The following is a 27,277-nucleotide window of genomic DNA, read 5'->3' as shown; positions in this document are numbered from 1 at the left end:
GTCTCTAAACACAGTCCACGGGCCCTTGATCACTTTTCTTCTTTTTCCTTCCTGCTTTTGACTGATGTTTGGTTCAATCTAGTTATTTGGCTCTATATTTGGCTTACTTCTACTCTGGATGCCGCATTTAGTGCCACTCCCTAGAAGCAGGTGACAGACCTACGTACTGGAAGCCCAGCTCAAGTCCAAGTCTTGCCCTTTTCTGCCCCTCCCTTCCCCTTGCCTGGGGAATTTTAATATAATTAGCATGGTGGCAGACTCTGAAGCTCAGAATGTCAGGAAATCACTTCACTCTGAAAAATAAATCAATAAATAAAATAAAACCAACCAGGAAATTCAGTACTGTTTTTAAACTTTCATCTCAACTTCCACAAAATATTTCTCTCCTTCAAAAATAGGCTTTGGATTCGCATTACATTTTGTCAAGTGTGTCTATTTCCTGTCCTCAAGCACAAGGTGGTTTTTGATGGTTGAATAGCCTCTTTCTAATTAAGTCAAAGTCCACTTTCTTATAACTGCATGTGAGCAAGTGAGTGAGGAATGGCTGAGGTGCAATAATCTGACTGTAGCAACATATTTTGACCTTGGCATCTAAAGCTGCATTAGAATCTCAGAGGTTCAGATACAATGACCTGATATGAGTAAGACATGGTGCAACAATTGCTGTGGAAGCTGATTTTAATTAGACTGCACAAGTTAGGGAAGAAGATGCTCTGATTAGTGCAAAGTGCCACAGCATGTGGCATCTCTGTCTTATTTTTAACCAGTCATGACAGGTAGTTATTATATTTAAGTTTCAAATTTCCTCAATTTCTGTTATTGCTAGATCACATTTTAATAAAGTCTCTTGGGATGGGTTAGACAGGTGTGATCTAAAGAAATATTCCATGAAAACAAAAGAAGTGAAGCGCCTTTAGGCTTTGCATCCACATAGAAAAGAAAAACAATAAAAAGAGCTACAAACTAACCTTACTTCACCTGCTTTTTTGATCCTGCTTGGTCCCTGTACTTAAGGAACTTGGAGGGCAAAAGGGAGCCACTAGGGGTGGCTGGTGAGTGACTTGGCTTGGGGAGATCTTGAACAGATTCCTGAACAAAATAGCAGCCCCAAGCCTCCAGTTAGATGAATAGGGGATCCAGCACTCCCCAGGAACAGCCATCTCACAAGAGAGCCTTTCTCATGTCACTGACAGCATGGGGCATGGATAAGTTACAGGTTTGGTTACTTCAGCAAGCCAGGAGTCACTTGAAACCCAACAGTCAGTTGTATTTAGACTATATGAAGACTTATCAAGCAGGTTACCAACCCTCCTCTAACTACCCAACCATACTCAGACTTGGTATTAATTTCTTCTAAGTGAGCTATGACATATGGGATAGGAGACTAACTGGGATCATCAGAAAATTTAGAATTGGTACAAAGACCAATTTCAATTGGAATTTTCATTTTTTTTTAATTTTTTTTAAATTTTTTTTTCAACGTTTATTTATTTTTGGGACAGCGAGAGACAGAGCATGAACGGGGGAGGGGCAGAGAGAGAAGGAGACACAGAATCAGAAACAGGCTCCAGGCTCAGCTGTCAGCCCAGAGCCTGACGCGGGGCTCGAACTCACGGACCGCAAGATCATGACCTGGCTGAAGTCGGACGCTTAACCGACTGCGCCACCCAGGCGCCCCTCAATTGGAATTTTCAAACACTGTAGTGATTCAGGAGCTCTTGGTTTAAACCATATTCCCCCTGTTGATTTATTTTCCTAGAAAAGTAGTTGGGAGACCTTCTATGAACAAAAAACTTCTAAAATTATGTGATCAAATCGTAGCTGTTCTGTATATCTCCAAGCATGTATAAGCAAAGGCAGAGCCTGTAGAAGGATTTTGTTGGGAGAAAGAATGCTAGCTGTCTGTGAAGGGTTCCTTGTGAGTGAGTGAATCAGAGTGTGGTAGCCAGGCAGGGACAGAGGAGGAGGACAAGAAGGGAAGAGAGAGAAAGGCAGAGTAGGGAGGCAGATGCACAAAGGCCAGGTCTTCAAGAAGAATCCACATCAGAAATGGGAAGGAGAATCAACATTAGGAACTTACATGTATAGGAACCAGACCAGAGGAGTAGTTGGCAGGTCACAGGTAAGTGTTTGCAGTCAAAAAAGAGGCAATTTGCCACAGAAGGAATTAGGACCTTCAGGATAGGGATGCTCCAGGATAGGGATGACTACGATAACAACTGTAGGATAAATAGCGACAGTAGCCACTGTTTTCTCTTCAACTCAGACTCATTTCACAAAAATAATACTGTTTAATTCCCATCTAGCAAAGAATGATTTAAAAATACATAAAAAGATTTCTTTAGAAAAAACAAGCTTAGAAAACACAAGATTTTATTCCAAAAAAGATAAAGTCTATCTTAGAACCATAAGAATGGCCAAGTAAGATAAGGATGACTCTCCTATGTCAGACCCACAGAGAGACAAATGGTGGATGGTATGCCCCAAGAGCATCACCATGCCATCTTTTCTTGGTCAGATGAAGTACTTGAGGAGCACAAGGAGGTCTACAGCACAGATGGATGAGAAATTTTTGTAGAAAAGGGTTTCATAAACAGGGTTTCCTGCATTTTTAACTTGACTCTTTTTTCTTATTTTGCTCTGATTATTTCATTTGATATCTGAACATCTTTGCAGTGTTTTTTACTATGAGATTCCTCTGCTGTAATTTTATACTATTTTCTACATTCAAAGACCTAAGAAAGTCTCCAGTGCAAGTGAGAGAGAAATTGGTTTCATTACTTTTTTCTCACCCATCTTGTAAATCACCAGCATAGGTAATTTCAGTAATTTTCAGCTTAGCATGTACTTTCTCTCCATGTAATAGGATTAAATCCCAGCCTGTCATGCTGTCCTGTTATAGTTGATAAATGGAATTTTTTTTTTCTTTCACTATCTTTATTTGATTAAACACTACTTCCATTTCAGCTCTGACTCCGTTTTCCTTGCTATCTCACAAGGGATTTTTGCAACACATCCCTTTTTCACTGTTTGGGAAGCACAGCCTTACTTCTAGGATGTAGCATGCTGTGGAACTCACTGCATTTCTGTGTGATATATATTTCTAGCATTTTTTAAAATTGGACAACTTTCTTATTTTTTATGATGAAAAAATGATTTTCAGAAAAAAGCATAAATGAGAAAAGAATTTATTTGGTCTCCTTAAATCAATTGGAAAGTTTTTAAATTGTGCCAATAAATCTTCCTTTCCTGCTGTTCAGTATCAATCAGCCTGGAAAACAATATATTTCATAAGAAGAAATTTTCAGATTGATCCCTGAGCTAAGGGTACATGAATTTTGTATAACCACACAGACACACACACACTAATATATATGTATATGTATGTGTATGTATATATATGTATGTATATATATATATGTATATATATATATATATATATATATAAGCTATCCCAGAGTTACATTAATATATATCAAAGTTTAGATAACCATTCAAATTAATTGGACCCTCTTTTAAGAACTAAAAATATGTCCCAGTTGGCAATGCTATTAGTGTGGATAACATTATTTCCAAAAAGTAAATAGTGACTAAGCAGGTAAATAAAGAATCCTCAGCTTTAGACAGAAAAAACAGGACTGAGCTGAATTCCATTTCCCCTTTTTATATTTCTCTTGACTCTTTTACACCTTTATAAAATGCTTTTGAAATACACTGAGGGATCAACAGGTATCTCTTGTTGACTATATCCTATTACCAGGCCCAAGTCTCATTTTGAAACCTATCCTTCCCAATATCACCCGCTCTGAACAGCTGAGAATGTGTATGTTACGACAAAGGGAAATTCCCCACATCTCTCTGCTCTACCCTATGCTGTTGTGACTTGCTCATATCCTAGAGACACTTAATACAAGGCTACATAAATTCAAGTGTTCTGGAAAGAGGAAAGAGAGGAAAATTCATGACCATTCTCCAATCTTTAAGTTACATAAGAAGACACTCATTTCTACACAAGTTTCTATTTCCATTAGCAATAAAACTTACCACAAAGTAGAAAAACTGGAAAAGAACTTATGGAGGTATAACCTCACCTTGTTCACCACAAGACTAGTAGAAGCCTTCATGAAAAGTCCTCTAAAATGTCCAAATATTCCTCCAAATAATCTGAATAGTCCATGGGGAAAGTCTAAGTTTTCTCATTGTGCCTTAAAGTGCTGAGGGCCTGCTTGTCTGTCCTCCCTCACAGTGGCTCTGTCCCCCTAGAAGCCAATGGCCCAAATAATTGCAAGGTCAACAATTAACAGTTTGGTTTTCTTTCCCTTGCATGGAAGTAATGGTTCCTACTGCTTTTTTCTGTGTGGCAAAAAATATTAATTCATTTATAAACTCACTTATCAAATATTTATTAACATCCGCTATCTGTCAGGCAATGTTCTAAACATTGTGTTGCTCTTGGAAAGACTTATGTTCTAGTGGAATATCTAAAGTAATAAACTCTTCCTTGTTTGCCCATGACTTTTCTAGTTTTAAAATTCAAAGTCCCATGTCCTAGGGATCCCCTCAAGTATTGGGTAAATCAAGCTGGTTGGTCACCCTAGAGAGAATCATGGAAAACACAGCTTAAAACTGGAAACATAACTCAGAAAGCCTTTTTAATAAATACTTCAAGTTGGATGTTATGGAAGAATCTTGTAAGTATTGGCATATATATTGGATTCCACAGATGGTGGACCTTATTCTCTAAGAAAAACTGGCTTCCTCTAAAAGATAAGTTATTATCTGGCACTCAGGGTGATAATGAGATAGAAGTTTAAATAAGAAACTTTGGGGTGCATGGGTGGCCCCATTTAACCCAGTTAACCCACTTGGTTAAGCATCCAACTCTTGGTTTCAGCTCAGGTCATGATCTCATGGTTTTGTGAGTTCAAGCCCTGCATATGGCTCTGTGCTGACAGCCTGGAGCCTGCTTGGGATTCTCTCCCTCCCTCTCTCCCTGCCCCTCTTCTGCTCTCTCTCTCTCTCTTTCTCTCTCTCTCTCTCAAAAAAAAATAAATAAACTTAAGAAATAAAAATAATAATAATAATAATAATAATAATAATAATAATAATAAAGAAACTTTGTCTTTTGGTTCTTCTGCTCCCCCATCTCTTCAGCATATGATGTTCTCATACCCTCCTCCTTCCCAAGGCCCCGCCATCTAAGCATGTAAGTCTACACACTATCCTAAGCATATGTTTCATGCCTCCAAGCCTTTGAACACAAAACTCCGCCTCTTCCATATGGCATCCTGCTACCAACGTTTCTAGGCTCAGATCAGCCACTGCATTTTCAGTGATGCCTAAAAAATGTCCCCATTTCAGCCCAGTGAAAGGAGCACCTACCTGTGTTCTGTTTGTGTGGCAGTTTTTACTAGTCTTTAACAGAGTGTCGATCACACGTGAACATAATTACGTGTTTCTGGTATCTACCTTAGAATTTGTGTTCCATGAAGCAAGGAAAATATATCATTTATCTGTTTCTCCAGTAACTGATACAGAGAAAGTGTTTGATACATGCTTCTGGACTTTTCGTTTCTAGAAATGTGATAAGCTGAACGCTCTACAAAGCACCTTTAAAAATATTGGATAAAATATTACAAACATTATTTTAAATTCACAATTCAGATGTCAAGAAAGCAAGAGAGGTCAGGAATAAAAAAGTAACAAATTGGGGTGTTAAGTGCAGACAAACATTGGAGCCACCCTGAGGAAGTTCCAGCCTCGGATACCAAGGAATATAGTTTGTAGTGGCAAGATGAGGAAGGAAAGTAAGCTTTGGTTTTGAGCAAGATTAGGAGTTGGAATTGATGTGTAGAAACTTTCTTACCCCTAGAGGTGGTGTAACTCCACTAAAGAGCAGACCATCTATAACAGCGACAGTTAATATCAGAGAAGTTTGTATATTCAGGGAAGGCAGTTATTCATAAAAATAACATAAATAAAAGAAATAAAATTAAAAACAAAGAATGAATAAACAAACAAACAAACAAATGGTCTCCCTGAGAAAATCATAGACTTGTTCTCACATGATTTCAAGTATGGATATATATACTACATCCGGTCTCCACGAACCCCTAAACCAATAAATTAATAAAAAGAAACATTACTTTTCTTTTCCCATCTTTTCTGATCTCTCCCTCACTGACTCTACTTCTGCCTTCTTTCCTATTGCCTGTATACATTAGCTGTGTGTCTCACTTTAATTCCTCTTAGGGTCTCTACTCTCCATCTTAAACACTCTTTCCCCATATATGTATACTGAAAAATTTAGTACTCAATCAAACCTTTGCTAAAATGTCAGTTTATCAAGGAGGTCTTCTCTGACCACCCAATTTAAAATATGCTCTCAAACTTCTTAATCTTGACTCACTTTTAACTGTGTTCCACAAGACTTAATATCTTCTAAGGAAAGGAGTCAAGTACTAATTTACTATTTTTCCTCTCCCCCACAGGAGATTGTTAAGTGGCAAGAAGTCAGGAACGTTTGTCATGTTTATTTACTAATATATCTCAGTCAACTGGAAAAGTGCCTTATGTATGGTAGGTTCTTGTTAAAGACATTTTAGTTGATGGGATAAGAGAACTGATGATAAACTGAGTCCAGCAGCACTCAATATAAACCTCTGAGCAATAAAATCTCAATTCTGATCATGTGACATTCACATAAATAAAGCCCCACTGAAGACAAGCTCAAAATAAAACATTACAAGCTACATCATCAAATTCAATGGACACAGCATCAGCCAAATGTTGAGACCACTGAGTACTTCAGATAATAGCATCATTGGATACAACACTGCAAAACAAATATGGTTATTAATTACAGATATAAAATTAGGTGTTAAAATGTTAAATAAATATGACAGCTGGAGGAAAAACAAATTGATATACTTATAAAAAACCTAAATGATGATATAGAAAGTGGATAAGAACAGCACCTAAAAAAGCAAAACAGAGACATAAAGAAGAAAAAAATACACAAGAGGGTTACAAAGACATAGCTGATATAACTAAAAAGCCTAGTATGTGACTAAATGTAATATTAAAAGGATGGGGCAGAGAAAATTTACAAAAAAAGTTTTTATAAAATTAACAATTATTACTTTTTTTCAATCTTGATAAAACCTCAGATTCATGTATCATGAAAAGTGCTAAGCAGGATTAATAGAATTAATCTACACATAGATCCATCGTGCTGATACTGTAGGATACTACTGACAGAAAGATTACAGAAACAACCTGAGAGAAATGTCAGATCACTTGCAGAGCCAAATTTAATGATGGTATTAGTTTCTCTTAATAGTAATAATAGGAACAAAAGACTGAATGTGTATCTTTACATTATTAAAGTAATTGTCAACCTAGTGTCAAAATAGGAAAACTATAACATATCCAACAACAACAACAAACAACTAACTGCAAGCAAACTTTTTTTTAAGTTTATTTATTTAGTTTGAGAGAGACAGAGACAGTGCACGTGGGGGATGGGCAGAGAGAGAATTCCAAGTAGGCTTTGTGCTGGCAGCACAGAGCCCCATGAGGGGCTCCAACTTAATGAGGCTGGGAGATCCTGACCTGACCTGGAACCAGAGTTGGAAGCTCAACCAACTGAACCATTCAGGTGCCCTATAAAACAAACTCATTTTATAATGGGGTGCCTGGGTAGCTCAGTCAGTTAAGCCTCAGACTCTTGGTTTCAGCTGAGGTCATGATCTGGTAGTTCCTGAGTTGGAGTCCCACATCTGGCTGTGTGCTGACAGTGTGGAATCTACTTGGGATTCTCTCTCTCCTCTCTCTGCCCCTGCACTGCTTGCTCTCTCTGTGACTCCCAAAATAAATAAATAAACTTAAAAAACAATTTTTTTTAAATGAATACGGAGGGGCTCCTGGGTGGCTCAGTTGGTTAAACCTCACACTTCAGCTCAGGTCATGATCTCACAGTTAGTAGGGACCTGATCTCATGGTTTGTGGGTTCAAACCCTGCCTCGGGTTCTTGCTGACAGCTCAGAGACTGGAGTCTTCTTCAGATTCTGTGTTTCCCTCTCTCTGCCCTTCCCCCCGTGCTCTCTCTCTTTCAAAAACAATCAATACACATATAAAAAAATTTAATTAGAAAGTAAAATGAATACTGAAAACTACTGCCAGTGGTTTCTGAATAAACCTACCAAAGATATTTTTTTTTCTTTCAAAGTTTATTTTTTTTTATTTTTTGGGACAGAGAGAGACAGAGCATGAATGGGGGAGGGGCAGAGAGAGAGGGAGACACAGAATCTGAAGCAGGCTCCAGGCTCCAAGCCATCAGCCCAGAGCCTGACGCGGGGCTCGAACTCACAGACCGCGAGATCGTGACCTGGCTGAAGTCGGACGCTTAACCGACTGCGCCACCCAGGCGCCCCCCAAAGATATTATTAAAAAAAAAAAAAAGGAAATTGAATCTCGAAGTTAGACCTGAGTTACAAAACAGAATCATAAGCTAATCAACAGGTAAATATTTTTAAAAATTTTAACAACCATGGGGCGCCTGGGTGGCTCTGTTAGTTAAGCATCTGACTTCGGCTCAGGTCATGATCTCACAGTTTGTGAGTTCAAACTCCCACCTGGAGCTCTGTGCTGACAGCTTGGAGCCTGAAGCCTGCTTCAGATTCTGTGTCTCCCTCTCTCTCTGCCCCTCCCCCACTCGCATTCTGTCCCTGTCTCTCTCAAAAGTAAATAAAACGTTAAAATATTTTTAAAAAGATTTTTAACAACCTTGACTTATATAAAATAAAAATTATTATAGGCTGATGTTGATGGCATACAAACAAGGCAGAACTGAGATTCTGGTATTAAAATTTTAGAAAACCTAGGATGATCTCAGTAAATTCAGAAAAGCAAATGCTAAAATTTAGTACTACTCATGAAAAAAACTCTCAGCAAAATGGGAGTAGCTGGAAATTTTGTTAATCTGATGAAATGCAAACTTCTTAATATCTGTGTTCATTAATATTATTCTGAATACAAATACAAGGTTTCTGGAACAGATCATTATCTACTTTATAACAAATAATTGTACCCATTCCTATAACATCAATTCTTATCCCTGAGATGATGCAGTGAGAGCCTGATAATAAATCCTACACATAATGGGGTCTACTGCAGGCAAGTAACCACACAACTATGAACTTGGGCATTTATATGGGAGAGAGACAACCATCTCTCTTCCTCTGAAAGGAAGGGAGAAAACACTTTGCTCCTGGACAGGAACTTAGGTCCTTATTCTTATTCTCTGCAATGTAAATACATTCCTTTTGTAGAGAGGACCAAGGTCTTTGGCTTTATCACTAAAAGGAGGTCTCCAAGGTCCTGAATCTATCCCCCTCCCCCAGCATCCCCCCCCCCCCCCGGAAAATAAACACATTCACCTGGGGAAGTGAATTTCTCCAGTCTCTCCTATCAAATAATTTATCAATTAACTTCTAAGGTGTATTCTTTTAGTCTAGATCCTAAATTTCAGTGAAATTTTCTCAAAAAGTTCTAATTGTGCCAAAACATAAAAAAATATTTTCTAAACAGCCCACAAAGCAATCAAAAATATGTGAGAGTTCTATGCAATAGTAAAATTTACAAGCAGTCTATGTAAAGTCACACACACACAAAAAGGAGTATCCACTATCACTGCTTCTATTTAACACTATATCACCCAGTGCAGTAATAAAAGTGGTAAAGCATTTTGAAGTGAAAAAGAAATTAAGTTATCACTAACACAAATATTATCTACATAAAACAATTCAAGTAACTTTTAAAAAATTATTAGATTTTAAGAGTTCAGCAAACATGCGGGTCAATAACGTGAATTTACAAATTCAACTAAGTTCTTTCATGCAATAAACAATTACAAAATGCATTTTTATAAAGATATGATGACAATATCAATAGAAATATGAGGTAGACAAAAATATGCCTATTGAAATATATTCAAGACCTTTATGTATAAATATATGACATTGTACAGGAATATCTTTCTTAAGACCTAGGTAAATCAGAGATATAATATAGACATGAATTTTAAGACTTCTAATATAAAGATGTCAGTCTTCTGCATATTATTATACAAGCCCAATGTAATTCCAATCAAGGCATCAACAGGCAATTTTACTGGAAATTATAAATGGTTTCTGAAAATCACATGTAAGAGAAAATGAGCAAAATAACCAAGACAATTTAAAGAACTAGATGGTTGGGACTCCAATAAAGAATTAATATAGTTATAACAAGGAAGAGGTAATTGCTCCAGGGATAGACAAGAGAGCTGTCTACAAATCAGCATGGAAATGATCATCTATTTTATAAATACTCTTATAATAATTTACATATACTTATCGTTAAAACTAGATCCCTACCTCACAAACTAAATAAAACTGAATTCCAGGCATAATAACATTTAAATGTGAAAGCTGAAATTGCCAATAAAAAATGCAAGTAAATGTATTCAGCATCTTGCAACACAGAATTACTTAAATAAGACCCCAAAAGCACACACCATTAAAAAAATATATGGACAAGTTAAACTGAATTAAAATTAAAAACTTATAGAGAGCAAAATATACTCTTGGAAAGCTCATTAGAGAAGTTACGTTTTAGTAGAAATTATATGCCATGCCCATGACCAAGAAAGGATGAAATTTAGGATTTGTAAGAAACTCTTTGAAGTAATAAGAAGGCAAACAACCCCACAAAAATGTGAATGGCCAATACACAAGGAAAAACACAATAAACTGAAAAAAATTCAACATCACTATTAACTAGCAAAATACAACCTCACTATTAACTAGTAAAATATAAAATTAAAATAAATACAATTTAACAAACATTACATTCTCAATAATGAAAAATTTGAGTAATACCAACTATTGGGGAAGACAGAGAGGCTGGTATTGAAAAGTAAGTGTATGCAATCCAGTATCAAACTGCCACTTACTAGGTGAGTGACCTTGAACAAGTTATTTAATTTCTTTATGCTTCATCTTCTTATACTTAAAATAAGGATAATAAGAATTAATAGTACCCAAACTAAGAATTAATAGTACCCAGTAAGACTGTTACAACCAAAGTGAGCTGATGTGTGCAAAACTAATTAGTACAATTTTAACACATAATGAGCACATGATAAAGGTTATCTTGTTTAGAGTATAAATAGGTACAACCACATCAGAGTACCATTTGTCAATGTTTACTCAAATTAAAATGTACGAATTCAAAACACAGCATCTGACACCTAAGTATAGGTCTTTAAAAAATCTTATCACCTACCATCTTTAATTGATTTTGACAACAGGCCCTCTGACCGTTGTGTTTTTGACTTCCTAGTCCTCAATGTCACCCTTGTGGACATTTCAAACTAGCCAATGACTAGTCAATATTTACATGGAGTTACCATAAACTTTACTGAACAATGCTCATGGAATGATTACAAATAAAGCACAGAAAAGCAATCTCATTAAAATGAAGCAAAGATGGGTCCAGATCCTGCTATCTATGACAAATATGTGAAGAACCCATTTAATTTGTGAGCATGTCTGGGTTTCAGTTGAGGTTCTACTTTCTAGTTTTTTGTTTTTGTTTTTGCTTTTTTGTTGGTTTGTTTGTTTGTTTTTTAACCACGGAGAAGTCATTTCACTTCCCGTTAGCTGCAATGCCTCTTCCATTAAATGATAGGTTGGAAATGACTTTAGAAATCCTAAAAATCAATTCTCAAAGGCAGAAAAATGATCTTCTCATAAAGCCAATGGTTGTCAATTGAGCTGGGGAAGGACCATCCATCAATGTGAATAACCTCAATGTTAACACCTTCAGTGACCTTCCCAAAGGTTCTACACAATAGTCCAGAGATACAGGTTTATCTCCAGGAGCTTGAGCCTTTTAAGGTGTCAGTTTCCAATATGGAAAATGGCCTCCCAAGATTCAACAAATCAGCCTATCATGGAAAATGGAAAATTCCATTGCTCTAGTTCCCTTGTGTGTGACAAAGAAAATAACATTCAAGAATTCTACTTCAAAGATCATTCCCTACAAAACTAGACATCTGGAAACTGAGCAAATGCCTTTCTTCCACAATGGCATAAGAAAAAAAGGTAATTATGAAGATCCTCACAGCAGGTTGTAGAATTTCTATTAGATATGGATACCACCATTAAAATGGCAGATTTAGAGAACACAGACACACAAAACTCTCTAGACTCTGAGAAAGACTGTTTTCATACTATTTTGCTCAGATGAAAACTTTTCCATCCACAACAAGCTTTCAGTTTAGGAACTTAAATCAAAAGACAAGAGGGAGCTACAAGTAAAAGTATTCTCTACTGGGTTTATTTTTTAAACAGAAAGTTGTATTAAAAGTTAAGATTCTATTAAGTGACTAAGAACAGATACACTTATTTATTGAAAATAGGAGTGTTTTTTAGCCTTACCTTCTGGTAGCTATCTGGAGAAGTCACGTGACATAGATGATGCTTGATTCCTGCAACTGTCTAAAATTGAAGAACAAGTCACCTAGAAGAAAAATTAATGATTTATGTTTACATTGCATTGATTATATTTGCTATTCATTTATCCCAGTTCTCTCTGGGTTCTCCAACTCTCAACTCTGAAAGAAACTTCGCTGGGCAAGAAAATGTTGCCTCCTGCCTCCGTGAATATTTATGGTAAAGTGCAGGAACTGTGACCTAAGTCTTTCCAATCAAAGCACCCCGACAGTCACAACTTTTCTAGATAAATAATATGCTGTGGCACACTGTTGGGGTGGTATTTCTCAGGTCAGGAAGGGCTTAATGAAAAAGGAAATTAGAGCACTGAACAACACCAAAGACTCATGTAAATGTTCAAAAATGTATTTCTTCATTCTATCTGCAGGGCCTAGCACAAAGTTGTTCAAGAATTCATTAACATGGGTCATTGGTCATCCTGATGGAATGTATGTTCTCCATCCTATTTTACCAGCTGAGGGGGAATTAGGGTATTTGGCTGCTACTAGGTAGCTGCATAACAACCTGAGCCTTTCAGGAGTCTAATGTGGTCTGAATTTTTCCCATTTCTTACACATAGAAAAGGGGGGAAGCCCTTTACTTATTGGCCCCATCCTCAACTACTGCTCAGTTGGTGTCAAGTAACTGAATATTATCTACATAAATTAAAAAGTCAGGTACACGGTAGATAATTAAATAATCCAATATTCTGTTATTCCTGCATGGCACCAAATAAGGTCACTTTAAATTGCTTTTTAAAGATAATCTAGCTTTGCTCATGCATTCCTGTCCTTAATAAAGAACATATATGAATTACATATACATTTTAAGATTCAACTTTGTGTGAGTACCACCTAGGAACCAAAATAGGCATGATTCCTACCTTCATGGAGCACACAGACTCATGATTGTGAAAATGAGATTTGGGGGGAAAGAACAGGAGGAACCCGCTCACCTTTGAACCCAGAGGGCAACATGCCACATGACCCTAAGCACAAAATACAGTTTTGAGCTGCACGTGTTCCTAATATTATCATTTCATAAAGGTAGTTTGGTGTCACCTAAAATCTTTTTTGGCCAAGGAGAAACAGTGATTTTCAGGAGGAAAAAAAATCTTTCCATAATCCTTATGCCAAGAAATCAAAGCAAATGATTAGAAATTCTGTTTCCAAATAAACAAATAGGTATTTTTTTAAATCAAGAAGATAACATAGGTGACATGAAGAGTGAAACTAATAAGTATCTAAAGGATTTTTACTAAAAGCAGAAGACTTTTCTTCTTTTTTTCCTTTGTATCATGAACAACTCTGCATTCCAAGTGAAAGGATGCAAAGACAAGAAGAAAATTGGTAGAACACATCACTAAAGACTGTATATTTCAGCTCAAAGCAATTTTGGCTTCAGAGAGTGCAGAGAATACCAATGATGTCTTAATGTGCTCAGTCAAACAGAATTAGATAATACGAGCTGGTAGATTTTTCTGTTTCCTAAAATTCCTCTCTGTAGTCTGTAATAGATGCACAAAGCTTTTCACTTTATTAATTATTTATTTACAACAGCATATTCCACTTCCAACAAATTTAATTTTTCCACAGGACAAAATATAGCCAGAATATATCTTTCCTAATAAGTATATTTTGCAACATTATGAATGGATATATTTTATGGTTTAGATTAGATTAGCTTTTTCAATAAGGGGTAATAATTTGTAATTTTATTTTTTTTATTATTTTTTTTAATATATGAAATTTATTGTCAAATTGGTTTCCATACAACACCCAATAATTTGTAATTTTAAAATTCACTTCTGTTTTTCTTCTGGAAATAATTTATTTCCACAGAACTTTGCAAAGCTTGTCTGTCTTATTTGACAGGATAAAGATCAAAATAAAATGGTATTTGTCATTCATATAATGTAGCCCAAAAAAGTGAAAACTGAAAAAAATCGTAACACTATTTCTCAAGATTACAGGGAAGCAGAAACTGACACAATACCTCTAGAGAAACACTTGTCCCATGCTAAATTACTTTTGTTTGCTACTGTTGATTTAAGTATTACTAAAGAAAAAGAAAAAAAAAACAGCTTGAAACATTGTTTATCTCATTTACTTTCTGAATTCACATCTAACTAAAATAGCCTTTTCAATACTTTCTTGCAAAAATTATGATCCCATGCAACTTAGCAGGCATTGTTATATTTTTAAATATTTTAAAAATTATTCTTTATAACTACAGTTACATTGGTTTTTTAATGAATTACAACACACACAGACACAGGGGGCAGATTAAGAAGGTGAAATCCATACCCTAGCAGAGGATCCAGAGAAATAATTACACACGACATTTTTAGTGCTTGAATTGTTTCACTATTACAGGCACTTTACATGCTTTGTCTCAAGTAATCCTTATAAACCACCCCTGCCCCCACAGGTACATATTGTTAACTATTTCCTCACTAGATGAGAAAAACACTACTTGGAGAATTTGGTTAAGTTGGCCAAAAGTCACACAATAAATGACCGTGTCAGCCCCCAGATCTATCAAACTCAAGTCCCCTTCTCCTAACCCTTTCTTCAACTCTCTTGGAAGCATATTCATTGCAAATTCTCTGCCTCCAGAAGTCCTTTGCAAATCTTCTCTCTGGACTTTGTGTAGGCTGGGAAGGAAAAAATGAGTCAAGCTACGTGTATTAAGGAATTTTTTACTTCTGCGGATCCTCAAGATAGTTTTACTCTGAATTTCCTTCATTTCTTCTTTCCTCACTAATTTTCCTAAACTCTCCCATGCCTTCCAAACAAACAAACAAAACCTCCAGAAAGTTCTATGATGGCATGAAATGTGTCCCCACAAGAGATTTTGGAGTTGTAACCCCCAATACCTGTGAATGTGACCTTATTGGGAAATGGAGTTTTGTAGATATAATCAAAGTAAGGTCACTGGGATGGGCCCTCATCCAGTAGGACTGGTGCCATGTTAAGAGGGAAATGTGGACAATGACACATGCAGAGGAGAAGGTCAAGTAACGTCACAGACGTGGATGGCAACATAAAGACGGAAGCAGAGAATGAAGGCATGTTGCCACAGACTAAGGACATGTGAGGCTACTGGAATCTGGCTGAGACAAGAAAGGATTCTTTCCCCCTAAAGCAATGGAGGAAGGTTGGTATGAGACCTCTAGCCTCCAGAACGAAACTAAGAATGTGTTTCTGTTGTTTTAAACTGTGCAGTTTCTGGCCATTTGATATGGCAGCCCTCGGGAATGAATACAATCCCTAAGAAAGAAACCCCCCTCCCCTTTCTTCCATTAGGGCTGAACTTCACATTCACATTTAACTGGTGAATTTGGAGCAATATTTGATGGAGATTAATTTTACCTGCAGCTATCATAGCTAAGGAATAGGATTTATATTATTGTTGTTATGTATAATCCAGTCCACCAGAAAAATTTAGGTTACTGATGAACTGTCTTAGTCAATTTGGCCCAGTCTATACCATAGACTGGGTGGCTTATAAAAAGGAGGAACTTCTCACAGTTCTGGAGGTTGGAAGACCAAGATCAAGGCACCAGCAAAGGCATCCAGGAAGGGCCTGCTTCCTAGTTCATAGCCATTTACTTGCTGTGTCACTACACAACAGGAGGGGCCAAGGGAGCTCTGTGGGGTCTCCTCTATAAGGGCACTAATCCCACTCAGGAGGGCTCTACTCTCACGACATAATTACCTCCCAAAGGCCTCACCTGCAAATACCATCAGACTGAGAATTAGGTTTCTTTACAGCAATTTGGGGGCAGGTAACAGAAGCATACAGTCTAATGCAGGAACCTGTAAAGGACATTTTACACATCATCTTAGGTCTGCCTATATTACACACACCTTGACACTTAACCACAAAGAACAAAGGAAAATCGAGAAAATGCATGAACACCTACAATGTTGCCTGTTCTCTTCCTTCCGACATTTTCAGTAATCCCAGCCCTTAGTTAGCAGAGTGAAATTATTTCCTATCAAGTGATTGCATTACCTTGTCACTGGACATCTAATTTTATCACACCACTATGATATGAATTTAAAGCTCTCCAGAAACTCCTGCCTCTTTGAGATTCACTTACCCAACGCACAGCTGAAGTTAGAGCTAATCTTTCAGATGTTCACAGTACCCATCTTGCCCCCCCCCCTCGCCCTGGCCCATGCACATTGTTCATCCCTTCCTGGCAGGGTTCAAAAGGGAGAACAGGAATCAGGAGTGTGGCCAAAGAGGGAATGGATAATAATTTACCTTGCTACTGTGTTATATACCTCAGACGTTTTCTGTTTTATGTACATGGTCTCATTTAGTTCAACAGGGCAAGATTGTTTCAATTTTACAAATGAAAAGGCTGAGCCATGGAGGAGATAATTTCCTAAGATACCAGCATTTGCTAATGCCAGATTGAAGGAGATATTAGGTGTTCTCAGTCCTATTCCAGTATGTATTTCTGCTATTGACTCTTATGCATATATTCTAACTCCTCAAGAAATACATTTTTTCCTGGATAATGTATACTTTTTTTTTTTAAGGAAAAGACAAGGAGAGTCCTTTTTATTAAACAAATAAAAACAAACATTCTGACCCTTCCACTCAGCTCTCCCTGTCATTGTTCTCATAGCACAGTGTAGTGGTAAATACGACAGATTTATCCACACCTTGCCTCTGGCACTTACCAGCTGAAGGGACTAGAGCAGGTTGGTGGGGCTCCTGCAACCCAAAGTTAGGGGAAGATCAAATGTGTGGATGTACAGAAAGGGCTTAGCTCGGAGGATGGCACATCACAAACATGCAGTGAGAGAGAGAGGTCGCTGCTCTTCCTCAGTCTACATCCTGGACACTCAGCCTTGCACCTGGCCTCAGCCACACAAGTGAGGAAGCCAGAGTGCACCCACAGAGGTGATGGGCTTTCCCAATATTACACTGGAAGTTATCTGTTAGGATACCTGGAGCAGTATGTGTTTGTTTCCACTAAACTCTAAGTCTATTTAAAGCACTAAGGTAGATACAACACAGAAAAAAAATTGTTGTGCAAGTTAATGCCATGTAAAAGCCATCCTAAGTCACCCCTCCTTTGCCTCTGGTAAACTGAGCTTTTCTCCGTAAACATTACCCACTTTAAAATAATTTTACTCTTTTATTGTTGGCCTTTCTAATATCATTCCATGCTGGAAGCATTATCTTTGAAGAAGCCTTATAAAGAATGTCACAATATTCAATTTGAGGCTTCCTTTAATAAGTAGGCATTAGCTTCACAAATAATATTTATTTTAATAGCAAAAAAAGTTCGGATGAATTAAAAAATAAGACATAAAATTATCTACAACACCAATATGCATTTCTTTAATATCTGCTCGTTCTAGGCATTATATAAGGTGTTAGGTTAGAAGAGCCAGCCTTTGAGTCTGTGTATCATGTATACATAGTATTCAATGCCTCTGAAGCTGCAACAGATTTAATGTTACCTCTAAGAATGTTGAGCAGTCTAGAGGTTCTTAGTAAAAGTCCATGTGTGAGAATGTCTTCCTTTGTGCAGCTTCTAGCCAACACCCTGGCAGCACCTGTACTCAGCTTTTCCCAAGCAGTGTGGCCTTGGGCACAGAGGAGCAGAACCCTGGTCCAGCCCAAAGGGTTTTTTCCAAACCTGGGACACACAGACACTTTCCCTGTCTTCTGTACCTGTAACGGAGCACTAGCAGTACACTGTAAAATGCTTAACCAGTTATCTCCAAGAATTTTCTGCCTATCACTACGCACACATAGTTCAGCAAATGTGCTGGAGGCCAACCCCTTGTATGGGGTTGTCATCCAACAATTAGAAAAAGTCATAAAATTTCCCAAGAATATTTTTTTTTTAAGTTTCTTTAAAAATTTTTTTTAATGTTTATTTATTTTTGGAGAGAGAGAGAGAGATAGAGAGAGCGAGGGAGGGGCAGAGAGAGAGGGAGACACAGAATCCGAAGCAGGCTCCAGGCTCTGAGCCAACAGTACAGAGCCCAACATGAGGCTCAAACTCACGAACCATGAGATCATGACCTGAGCCAAAGTTGGATGCTCAACCGGCTAAGCCACCCAGGCGCCCCTCCCAAGACTATTTAATAAACACAACACATGTGTAGTATCTCAGGACAGTAACATGCTTTAACTAAGAAAGTCTTCTTTAATTTGTTTTATTGTGATAAGAGAACAAGAAAACAAAATGATATGCATGGTTTCTTTTTTCTTTTTTTTTTTTTTTTTGGTGGGGGTGGGGGGTGTGAGTGAAGGAGGGGGGTCCTGTCAAAAATATACAGACTGAAAAAAAGTTCACAATCAGGAGATAGAGGCAGGGAGAAATACTCAGTTAAGTAATTTTTAATTGATGAGTTTTCATTAGACGTAAGTACTAATTTATTCAAAAGATATCTACTGGGAGTCTGCTATGTCCAAGGCACTGAATTAAGTGTGTAACAGATAAATCATATCCTTCCATTCATTGAGCTTATAGTCTAGCAGCATGTATAAGACATGTACATAGAACATAAAATAGGTCAAGCATTGATAAGGACCAGAGGAGGTGATCTTTGAACTTGAATGATAAGTCAGATTTTGACTTGTGGATAAGGAAGCAAAAAATGATCCAGATAGGAAGAAGAAGAAAAAACAACATACTAAGATACTAAAACTTGACATGAAAAATAATGTTAATTGAGATAAATAGTATACATGAAAGGGATTGGAAGTCAATGTGTTGAAGGAAGTAGGAACATGTCAGGGTGGACCTTACTATGCAAGTCTGGGACAAGGTGCTGAAGTTATCTAAGCAAGGGAGTACTACCATCAGAGCTGAGGCATAACAATTTTCCAAAGACATATTAAGATAACATGTGAGAGACCAAAAGAAGTGAAACCATCAGAGCACCATTGGGTTGGTCCGAAAAAGGTGGAAATAAAAAGCAAAAAATGAGCTCATGTGTGTTATGGCTCCTAAGGACCTAAATACTGATTACATCTGTGGGATGTATAAAAGAAGAAAGAGAGTCAAGGAGGACCCTTCCACGTGAAGTCTGGGTAACCAGAGGAGAGTGAGGCCACAAACACAAAGGGGTAACTGAACTTCAGGTTTAACGGAATGGTGACGGACTCCAGATATGAAATGGGATTCTCCAGCGGAAAATCTAGGTGAAGATATTGAAAGAGTTAAAAATATGGAACCAGACCTCAATAGATAGATCATGGTAGAGACAGAAGAACTCTTAAGAAGGGATTAGATGTTCAAAGATGAGAATTAAGGAAAGAGAAGGTGTTCAAGCAAGGCCACTGGTGCATTAGTTTCCTGGGACTGCCGTAACAACATACCACAAACGGGGTGATTTAGAACAATAGAAATGTACCCTTTCATCTTTCTGGAGCCTGAAGTCTGAAATCAAGGTGTCACCAGGGTGATGCTCCCTCTGAAACCTGTAGGCAAGGATTCACCAGCCACTTCCAGTTTCTGGTAGTGGCTGGGAATCCTTGCTGTTCCCTGGCCAAGGAAAACATATTCTGATTCAGTTTCACACGACCTTTTTCAGTATGTTTCTAAGTCCAATTTCTCTCTTATAAAGATACAGATAACTGAATTAGGACCCACCCTAATCAATTATGATCACATCTTAATTTGATTACATCTGCAATGATCCTACTTCCAAATAAAGTCATATTTGCAGACAAGCTATGATCTCCTCTACTTGCATTGAAACACAAGTGTTTCACAAATGTCTTATCTCCTGTCCCCCATGGGAAGGGCTGATGTTAACCTTGCTTACATCATTTTGATTTTTGCTAACTGTATTACTCCTCACTAAACAAAATAGAAAACATGTAAAAAAAATCCTAAGGAAAATGCCTATATACTATTTAATAGTATCTCATTTTTCATAAGTAAAGCATCTAAAGTAGCAAAGAAAATATCCCCAAAACATCCTTGCTTTGTAAGCAATCCTCACAGAAGAGTGGGCTATTGGAGCTTATCTTTTGCTTTACAATTCTGTAAAGAAGGTAGAGCAAAGGTCATTATTTCCACTATACAGGTAAATACCTGAGAAGCTTCATCCCAAGTCACACAGAGAAACACAGACAGAACGGAGGCTTAGGGCACTGCTGAGGCACCACAGAATGACTCATTTTTTATAGTCTTCAAAATTTCTATTTCACACTGATCATCACATGCTTCTCATGGGGAAATGATTCATTCTCTAATATAACCTAATGAAGACTAAGCTTGATCAAATTAAAGATCTTGATAATATCAAGTTTATGGAATATTTGAATATACTGGATGCATCTGAAACCTTGTACCCCAAAAGAAGATACCCATTCATTTCACAAACACCTGGCACATTAATTAAAAAGTGTGCCTGATCACAAAACAAATCATACAGAAATACTAAAGAATATGTGTAATGAAATCATGTTGTCTGAACAAACTGCACAAAAATTGGTAATCAAAGTCAAAATGAGCACTTTTTGAAACATTTCTGTATTAAAGAAATCGGAATAGAAATTAATGTTTAGAATTCAATGACAATTGGGGTACCTGGGGGGCTCAGTCGGTTAAGCATCTGACTTCAGCTAAGGTCATGATCTCACTGTTCATGAGTTCAAGCCCCGCAATGGGCACTGTGTTGACAGCATGGAGCCTGGAGACTGCATCGGATTCTGTGTTTCCCTCTCTCTCTGTGCCTCCCCACTCATTCATTCATTCTCTCTCTCTCTTTCTCTATGTCAAAAATTGAATAAACATTTTTTTAAAATAAAAATAAAAAATGAATAAAATAATTTAATGACTAATTAACATGGAACATCAAAACTTGGAGAACACAGCACAAGTAGTGAAGGAAAAATATCACCTTAGGTATTAGGATAAACATGTGACTGGAAAGTTATTAGCTAAATCCGAATGTGAATAACATATCACCCCCTCAAAAAAATAGAAGGAAGAAAATAATAAAAGTAGATGTTTTCCCATCTATTCATCTCCTACAGAGAGATATTTGAACATTAGGAATCAGAACTGATTCCAACAATAAGAAACAGATTCACTCTGTGGGGGCAGAGGACTTCTTTTTTTTTTTCTTTTAATGTTTATTTACTTTTGAAAGAGAGAGAGACAGAGCATGAGTGGGAGAGGGGCAGAGAGAGAGGGAGACACAGAATCCAAAGCAGGCTCCAGGCTCTGAACTGTCAGCACAGAGCCTGATGCAGGGCTCGAACTCACGAGCTGTGAGATCATAACCTGAGCCGAAGTTGGACACTCAACTGACTGAGCCACCCAGGCACCCAGGGGCACAGGATTTCTGAGACATCTATTTAAAATACTTTCAGCATGACTTGAAAGAAGAAGAAACCTCAGGCATTAAAACTGGATGGCACAATTAAATGGTCTCTTATCAGGATGGTGTTCCATACTGGTTTTCCTTAAAAAGCCAATTATATCTACTTTCAAAATGTAAAACTATTTAGAGACAGAAATGTGAAATTAAAATGACGTTTCTGACCACATCTAAAATGTAAAATACACAGGAGGGAATGAAATGCATATTAGACTTTTTATAATTTCTAGGACTTGTGAGGATTTATCCTAATTCTCAATTACTCTACATTTTCTGTGCCAGCAGAGTGACAAAAGACACCAGATGCATGGCTTCCTAACTTTAAAACAAACCACCCCCTGAGACCAGTGTACTCACTAATGGGGCTTATGATTTCTGGTAGGCAATAGGCAAGAAAAATAAGGACTAGAGTGCAGCTCTATTGCAAACAAATAGTGTAACATCACATCACAATTGCCCAACCACACAAAACTCAGGCAATGAGCCAACTCAGACAATGAGCAAAGCAAAACAGATAAGGCAGACAAAAGAGCTGCTAAAGGTTGTATTTCAATCTGAGAAAAATTTCTTAGTTCTTTACTTAAACCTTTCTGTTCCTATTTGTTGTATTATCTAGACACATTGTCTTCCATAGGCTGCCCTATCACTTGATATGCACTTCCACAAATAATGTATGGTCTTTTAATTCTCTGTTAGGATTCTGTTCCCCCACTAGACTGCCTTTAGAATTAATTAGCTCACAGGATGTTGTATCTTCATTGCCAGTCTGCTCCCTTCCAGACTCTGTGTGGCAGGAGGCAGGAGGCAGGAATGGTGTCCATGCATCAGTGCACCATCAGCACAAGGTGGGGCCCATGCCCAGAGCAGGCACTTAACAACAGTTTCTTGGGGTGCCTGAGTGGCTCAGTCAGTTGAGCTTCCAACTTCGGCTCAGGTCATGATCTCATGGTCTGTGAGTTCGAGCCCCGCATCCGGCTCTGTGCTGACAGCTCAGAGCCTGGAGCCTGTTTTGGATTCTGTGTCTCCCTCTCCCTATGACCCTCCCCCATTCATGCTCTGTCTCTCTCTGTTTCAAAAAAATAAATAAAGGTTAAAAAAATTAAAAAAAAACAGTTTCTTGAAGAAAGAGAAAAGTGAGGGAAGGGGTGGGGGGGTGGGGGAGAGAGGAGACACACAAAGCAGTAAATCAGAAAAGGCAAGGCAGTAAGGACCAGCAGTAAAAAGCCTTGCAGGAGCAAAAAGTGATGAACGACAGTCTCAGTTAGAAAAAAAACAAAAACAAAACAAAAGAGAAATCAAAGATAGTAACTTGAAATCATAGCATTTGGATTGTTTGGGATTCTTGTTTGTTTGATCACTTTATTATAGGAAAAAACAACTGAACATACCACAACTGTCCCTATCAGATAATATACTCAGAACATGGGAGAACTACAGATGCTGTGGAATATGGAAAATCCAACTTTACCTGAGTTAACTGATTTTCTCCTTCCACAAATTGGCCCCCAAAGGGCTTCATTTCAGATACATGGAAAACATTATGTACAACACAGCCTATTTGCTGATACCTCCAGATAACCAGGCAGCACTATAATAATAAAGGAGAAAGAATGTCTTTTAAGATTAAAAAGTCTTCAGTAAGAATTGAAAAATTCATGGGACACCGGAGAAGGACAGAAAAGGGTAATGTTTATGTCCCATACATATGCACCAGCAGCTTCATTTTGTTTCACGTGCCCTCTGTGCTTAGAGATAAATTATTATTTTCTTAAAAATTGCTTAAAATGACAAATGAGTTCATGTGAATGACATTCTTCTCAATAATGCCTATGATGGATATTGCATATTTATGAGGGGACTGTACAAAGACATATAGCCAGCCCTGTCCTGAATATTTGGTGCTAAATCACCAAACACAGCTCTTTAAATACCTAAGCTGAGAGGTGACTGGCAGCTCCCTGCTCAAAATGACTTTCATGAAGACTTATTAGCTAAAATAATAACCAGCATAAAACACCAGACTATCAGTGGCTTATATCTCCTAGTTATTATCTTAGTTTTTAGAACATGTAACTTTTTTGTTTGGGAGAACATTATTTATAGCATAAAATATGTTATTTTTCTGTCACTTAAAAGAAATGTGTGAAATATGGATTGCTAGATCTGTAGAGAAACATTTATCAGATTATAAAACTGCCAAGTGACAAATACAAGAAAGAAAACACCTTGCACTACACATCAGTCCTTTCACAAATGATAGCACTCACCTATCTAGCACTCGCTCTTCATGGGCCAGGTCTTGTGCAAAGGTTAAGCGACTTACTCATCATAGATAGCACAGCTTGTAAATACCAGAGGCAGGATCTTAATCCAAGTCTTTCTGACAATAAATATATAGTTTTTAAATATATACTTATATTTTATTTCAGTTTATCCTTATCCTAGCCCTGAAATTAAGCCAAGCAATCATAACTGAGTAAATTAGCCATTCATCCATACATACATTCACCTGCTTATTCAAAAGATGTTTGTTGAGTGTCTACTATGGGTCAGTCATTGTATCTTAGTGGATAAAGAGAATGACATCTGGAGAAGTTATGTTTTCTGACTGAGATTCCCGTTTCATTCCTTCTATTATTTATAGTTTTGCAAAGCATCCTATATTGATTACCTATATTTAGTCCAGATTAAGTCAACTTAATTATTAGGCATCTGTACTGTTATAGAATGACTTAATGGAAGATACAACATTTTCCAATTGCACAAACAGAATAATAACAGGACTTGGTAGTTAGAAGCCGGTAGACTGAGGCTGCATACAAATAGTGCTTCCAATCTTACAATATGCAACAGGAGATTGAATATGGTTTGTGAGCTTAAAAAGATGGCATGCAGGGGCATCTGGGTGACTCAGTCGGTCAAGCATCCAATCTTAGTTTCACCTCAGGTCCTGATCCTAGCGTCATGGGCTCAAGCTCTATGCTAAACATGGAGCCTGCCTGAGATTCTTTCTCTCTCCCCCTCTCTCCTTCTTCCTCGCTCATGCTCTCTTTCTCTCTCTAAAATTAAAAAACAAAAAAACAAACAAACAAAAAAAGATGGACTATACCTTGGTGGCACTCATACTGAAACATGAAAGCTATTTCTTATGTAACTTTCAAAGGCTAAGTTGTAACTTGATTTCCTCCAAATACCTCCCTCTTTCAGAACACTGTTTAATGTAAAAAAAAAAAAAAATCCAAGGAGTGTAACTATGAATTCCAAGCTCCTACTGATTTTTCAGCCTTGTGCCAAGTACCTCTATGGTACAAAGTTTTAAGCCATTTATGGGCAACAAGTTTTCATGCCCCAGCAATGTGAATTACAGATGAGCAAGGTCAGTGATTGTGGAGGACACTCCTCACTGAATCATCTTAGTGGGGTCTAGGAAGTATGAGGAGAGGCAACCATGTAGGTGGACAACATATCATCATCAACAACAGAAGTGTCCACTGGGAGCTGTCAGAAGGCAGGCCTACTGAAGCTGGAGACTACTGAGACAGAGAATAGGTAAAGATTGACTAAATCTACGTGAAATGTTCTTTATTTGAAAAGAAGGAATTTGCTACCTGAGATGAGTGTCAGCACCCAAGCCACAGCCAGGTATCCTGGGAGAGAGGAGCGCCAATGGTTCCCTTTCTTTGTGCGGTATGAATCTGAATTGCATACTTACCACAACTGCTCACTTTTTGATGTGTTTAAGAATCTCTGGAAAACAGCGTGGAGGTTCCTCAAAAAATTAAAAATAGTTCTATCCTATGACCCGGCAAGAGCACTGCTAGGAATTTACCCAAGAGATACAGGAGTGCTGATCCAAAGGGGCACTTGTACTGCAGTGTTTATAGCAGCACTCTCAACAATAGCCAAATTATGGCAAGAGCCTAAGTGTCCATCAATTGATGAATGGATAAAGAAATTGTGGTTTATATACACAATGGAGTACTATGTGGCAATGAGAAAGAATGAAATATAGCCTTTTGTATCAACATGGATGGAACTGAAGAGTGTTATGCTAAGTGAAATAAGTCATACAAAGAAATACAGATACCACATGTTTTCACTCTTATGTGGATCCTGAGAAACTTAACAGAAGTCCATGGGGGAGGGGAAGGGGAAAAAAAGAGGTTAGAGAGAGAGGGAGCCAAAACATAAGAGACTCTTAAAAACTGAGAACAAACTGAGGGTTGATGGGGGGTGGGAGGGAGGGGAGGGTGGGGGATGGGTATTGAGTAGGGCACCTGTTGGGATGAGCACTGGGTGTTGTATGGAAACCAATTTGACTATAAATTTCATATTAAAAAAAAGAACCTCATTTTCCTGCTTTCTATTTTATTTATGCTAATGTGGCATTTCATGATTATTACAATTATTTTTTCTGGAACTCGGCCTATAGCTTCTGACACTCCATTTACTTACTCTTTGTAAGTATATACCAACATATATTACAATAAGTATAGCCAGTGGGTTTTTAAGTGATCTCCAAGTATTTACGATCATGCCTCTACTTATAAGATATTTCCTAAGCAAAATTTTGAGAAAAAAATAATCAATTGATATGTGGGTTGCAAGGCAGCAAAGGTATAATGAAGTAGATGGTGAACCTGAAGTCGAGAGCCCAGAATTTAAATCTGAGTTTTACCACAAAACATTGAGGACAGGTTGGGCAAGCACCTTAACTGTAATGACTGCATGTTCAGTTATAAAACGAAAATATAACTGAAGTGTCCTCTGACGTCACTTGAAAGTACAATTCGTCTGCAGTGGCGAATTACGAAAATTGCATTAATTTTGTCTCCATTTTCTTTTAAGACCGCATCAAAGTCTCATCCAGTTATATGTGGAAGTCCTCGGCTGTGTCTCAAGTACAGTAAAACTTGGATTATGAATAACTTGTTCCATGAGTGTTCTGCAAAACAAGTAAACATTTCTAATAAATTTTAACTTGATAAATAAGTGATGTCTTGCAATACGAAGTGATGCCGAACATCACATGATCACAACTGAGCCAATTGTTTGTTCTCTCTCGCTCGCTCTCTCTCTCGCTCGCTCTCTCTCTCTCTCCGCAGGATTGTGGGTGATCCTCTCCCATGCTCAGATGCTGTGTCTCAGGCCATGGTGTTTGCCAGAAATCAGTGATTTTTCAGAACGTTGGAAGGTGCCCACAACTGGAACTAGTGTGTTTTGTCCCTTCAAAGCATCTATGGACAGTCCTTTGCTTTTCCATACAAGAGTAAGCTTAGGAATGCTTAGCTTTATTCTAGGTCAGGCTGCCTGCATATATAGACCCTTTCCTCTGCTGCCTTATTGCCAGTTACCTTAAAT

Source organism: Prionailurus viverrinus, chromosome D1, assembly GCF_022837055.1.
Source record: "Prionailurus viverrinus isolate Anna chromosome D1, UM_Priviv_1.0, whole genome shotgun sequence".
NCBI classification, from domain to species: domain Eukaryota; kingdom Metazoa; phylum Chordata; class Mammalia; order Carnivora; family Felidae; genus Prionailurus; species Prionailurus viverrinus.
This window is presented reverse-complemented; position numbering follows the sequence as displayed.